This window comes from Nannospalax galili, unplaced genomic scaffold (assembly GCF_000622305.1).
Source record: "Nannospalax galili isolate Female #2095 unplaced genomic scaffold, S.galili_v1.0 scaffold63, whole genome shotgun sequence".
NCBI classification, from domain to species: domain Eukaryota; kingdom Metazoa; phylum Chordata; class Mammalia; order Rodentia; family Spalacidae; genus Nannospalax; species Nannospalax galili.
Genome location: NW_008355272.1, coordinates 7,845,530 through 7,849,814, shown reverse-complemented (window position 1 = coordinate 7,849,814; position 4,285 = coordinate 7,845,530). Strand labels below are relative to the sequence as shown.

The following is a 4,285-nucleotide window of genomic DNA, read 5'->3' as shown; positions in this document are numbered from 1 at the left end:
GACCCACCACAGTTACAGGACATTTTGAGAGATGCTCATAGTCCCCTGGAACTTAGTTGACCTAGGAGGGCAAGGAGCAAAAACTGTCCTTTATGTCCCTCTGACCAAATTAGTATAGACCTCAAACTATGGCTGTTAGACATCCATAAGGTTAGTTTTTCCAGTCTGGTATTTTTTCTTTTTTTTCGTCTTTTTGAGACAGGCTCTCTCTGTAGCCCCAGCTGTCCAGGAACTCACAAGGTAGATCAGACTGGCCTCGAGCTCACAGAGATCCGTCTGCCTCTGCCTCCTGAGTGCTGGGATTAAAGGCGTGTGCCACCACACCCAGCTAGTCTGGTATTTTTAATCACCATGTGTTATATAGATAAAGCTTGGACAAAGACCAAATGTTTTCAGATAAACCTTGCCTAGACATGTATTATATTCCTTGAGCTAGTTGTATGTATAATTTGTCAGTAGGTTGTTCGATTTATATGGTTCCCTCTGGTTTTTTTAAAACTAGCCTAGCATTATTTATCTCTCATGTTGTCTAACCCTTCCACCATGGTTTCTATGGGGGACATTCTTATTCAAACCACCCACATTCTACTCCCAGTCCCCATAGACTCATGGCCATATCATAATGCAAAATGCCTTTAGTCTGATTTTAAAAGTCCCCATTGTCTTTAACAGTCTCAGAATGGTTCAAAACTCTAAAGTCCAGAGTCTGTTCTGAGATTCAAGGTAATTTCTTAACTATAACCCCCTGTAGAAATCAAAAAGACAAATCACGCATTCCAATATACAATGGTACACAATATACATTCCTGTTCTAAAAAAGAGGAATGGGGACATAGTGGGGAAATACTGAAGCAAGGCCAAGACCCAGTGGGGAGAATACTAAATCCTGTAGCTCCACATCTGGTGTCTTGGGCTTTAAGAGGCTTAGCTGGCTTAGCCCCTCTAGCTTTGTTGCCTGCTCTCTCTCTCTCTCTCTCTCTCTCTCTCTCTCTCTGTCTCTCTCTCTCATTCTGCTTCCTGAATGCAACTCTCCTTAGCATATATCTCATAGCTCTGAGATCGCCAACACCCTGAAGTCTTTATTGCTACCCAGATTTGTTCGATGGGTCTCTGGCCCTCTTAGGGCATTAGGGACTCTCCTACCACATGTTGATCAGCTTCAGCAACTCACTGAAACAGTGGAGGAAGAATCATGACCCCCTCACGCTTGCATTTTTCATATCTCTAAAGTCAGTGTGGATCACACTGCCAAATTCAGTTGCCAACTTGTGACAGACCCTCAGCCCCTTTGACCATATTAGGAACAAGCTTTCTCCTTTAATAAGCTGGCTGCTTGGCTGGGTGGAGTCGTGCTCTGAGGGCACCCTTCCCATCGCTCCAGTGCAGAGCAGTGGTGCTAGTCTCTAACAATTACAGCTTCCTCTCCAGCACATGCCTTAGCTGCAACATTATGTTTATGACTGTTCTTTTTCTCTCCAAACTATATATTTTATATTTCTTTCTGTCCCACTAACCCTTTTTTCACTCTAAACCCACATAATAGTTATCAGTAATAACCAAGTCACAGATTCAGTGATATACTGTCTTGGATTTTCCTCTGCCAAAAAAGTTAGTCCTTTATTTTAAAATTTAGCCTTATGCAAATTTTCAGGACAAGGCAGAAGGCAGCCAGTTTCTTTGCCAAAATGCCACATGAATAGCTTCTAGCCCAGTCACTCCTAGAGGCCTTGTTCCTTTATGAAACCTCATGAGCAAGGCTTCTACTGACCACTTTATATTCAGCACTACTACTACTGCCTTCCAGGATTCTATTAAATGGTCTGCTAAGCTCTGCTTATATCAATCAAGTGCATTTCTAATCCAGAGTTCTAAAGTCCTCCACATTTTTCCAAAACCAACATGGCCAGGTAATTCACATCAACACCTTACTTCTGGGACCAATCTTTGCATCAGTTAATTTTCTGTTAACTGTGATAAAATACCATGACTTAAGGCAATTTAAGGAAAGAAGAGTTTATTTGGGCTAACAGATCTAGAGAGGGAGTCCATAATGATGGGGGAGGAATGGAAGCAGGCACTTAGAGCAAGAAGCTAAGAGTTAACATCTTCAGCCATAAACACGAAGCAGAGAGAATGAACTGGAAGTGGGGTGAGGCTATGAAGTCTCAAAGCCTGCCCTCAGTGATACACTTCGTCCAGTAAGGCCATACCTCTTAAATCTCCCCAAACAACACTGGCAACTGGAGTATTTCAAGTGTTGAAATACTTGAGCCTATGGGGACATTTCTCATTTAAACTACCATATAGTCCATGAGACTCATCCAGTAGAGATGGGAGCAGTATTTGAACTTCCAGTTTTGGAGTACAGTAGTAGGAGCTGCTTTAAGAGACAGTGGGTGGCCCATGAATGGTGACTGGGGCCATCATGGGAATGGATGGGATTAGCTAGGGATATCTTCAGAGTGAGAAGGGAGAGAAGAGAACAGAAAATAGAGCTGTAACAAGCCTAAATATTTAAAGCCATAAGAAGGAGCCCTCAAAAGATAAGGAGGCCAGAAGATCCCTGCAGAACCTGTGATATAATCTGGACTCCACACATAACACAGCACAGTGATGAAAACCCAGTGCTTTGGAGTCTACTACACCAGGTGTTGAATATAAATTCCACTACTTAAAACTTCCATCATCTTGGACACATGATTTAGCCTTTCTTTCTACTTTTTTTGTGTATATTGTGTGCATGTGTGTGTGGATATATGAGTGTGAGGGGGTGTACACAATTTTCACGTGTGTTTTAGGGATCACACTTAGGTCCTCATGCTTGCAAAGCAAGCACTCACTGGCTGAGCTGTCTCCCTATCCCTGACTTTGCCTTCCTAAACACTACTGTGTTGTTGGAGGGATTAAATGAATGTTGTATTTCAAAATCTTTGGCACACTACCTGAGACTAGTAGGGGCTGGGTAAATGTAGGAAGAGATGCAGAGAGGCTCATAGCTGTGAGGGCTAATAGAGATGGAAATAGTCTTTAAGAAAACATTCTATTTGCAGCCCTTGGCAGTGTGAACAGAGGGAGCCACATCTCAGCCAGCAAGCCTGAATAGGATCTGCGGTAACTCTACACAGCCCAAAGCCTGACGTGCCCTGGGGTAATGTAATGAAAGGTGTTTTCCTCCTCCCTCCAGGACAGGTGCTCAACTGATACAATTTAGAGTCTCAAATTCCACAGCTTAATTATTTGTTCTACATACAAGTTAGCCCAGCTCAGAACACCTGTGGACTAAGTTCTTTTGATGCTCCTAAGCCTGTCTTTTATTAAGCTCTTTGCAAGCAGTCAAAATAAGACCAAATGTCCATGTGTCCCTGTGTATCCATGTGGGCATGAAATAAGCCTGCTCAGAGACTGCACAGTAAGTGCTTAAAATAGCCAATGAATCCTTGGGCTCTGGAAAATATGGTTATGTGATTAATGTAACCAGAGTTAAATATGAAATAAAATGAAATATTTTATATGTATAGAAACTTGCCTACACACATAAAATTCCCTATTAGTTATACTTGAAGTTTAGCCATGTTGAATCGATAAAAAATGATTTAGAACGAATGGTTTCCAACAGCTGGTTGCGCTTTCAGTCTTCCATAAAGAAGTTAAAATTAATTTTAATATGTTGATGGTGCTTATTGATGATAATATTCATAATAAATATCCATTGAAAAAATTCTCTGGCATATCTATGTGACAGAGAGGTCAAGAATGTTAATGACCATCACCATACAGAATGCAATTCAGTCAATTACTTTAATTAAATCTAAAACTACTTTATGTCCTCTCATTTATATAGTAAACTGATAGTGGGGGAAAAGGACAGCGTCTTCATCTGTCTCCTCTTAGAGTCCAAAGATGGGAGCTCAGATCACATTTTAACATTTGTAGTTCTTCTATCCTTGCGGAATACTTGAAGTAATTATGGGTCTTATAAGTAATGTTCTTGCTATAATAAGAGGAAGAAAAGGTGGAGAATTCCTTTCGAATGCACGTTTATAGAAGGAGAGCTTTGCCTCTAATCTTATATTTACACATTTGGTGATGCTGGCTACAGCCAACATTCCAGGGTAAATGGTAGAAATGTCTGCATTTCTCTCTCATTACATTGTTTGGGATCAGAGGGGAAAGAGCATAGTTGTTTGAATTCTTTACTACCACATAGGTAAAACTTACTTGTCATTTGCATCATACAAAATTCTTTCATTATTGGTGTTGCCATACAGAACTTTGTATTCTTTAT

The 4,285-nt window shown here is 40.8% G+C and overlaps 1 long non-coding RNA gene across 1 annotated transcript in view; it reads left to right on the top strand.

The window, feature by feature from the left end:
• The window catches only part of LOC103749462, a 203,102-nt gene that overhangs the window by 122,991 nt on the left and 75,826 nt on the right, over positions 1-4,285 (top strand). The window contains exon 11 of the long non-coding RNA XR_607944.3: positions 3,051-3,148. This is a non-coding gene — a long non-coding RNA (uncharacterized LOC103749462). The remainder of the gene's footprint in view (positions 1-3,050; positions 3,149-4,285) is intronic.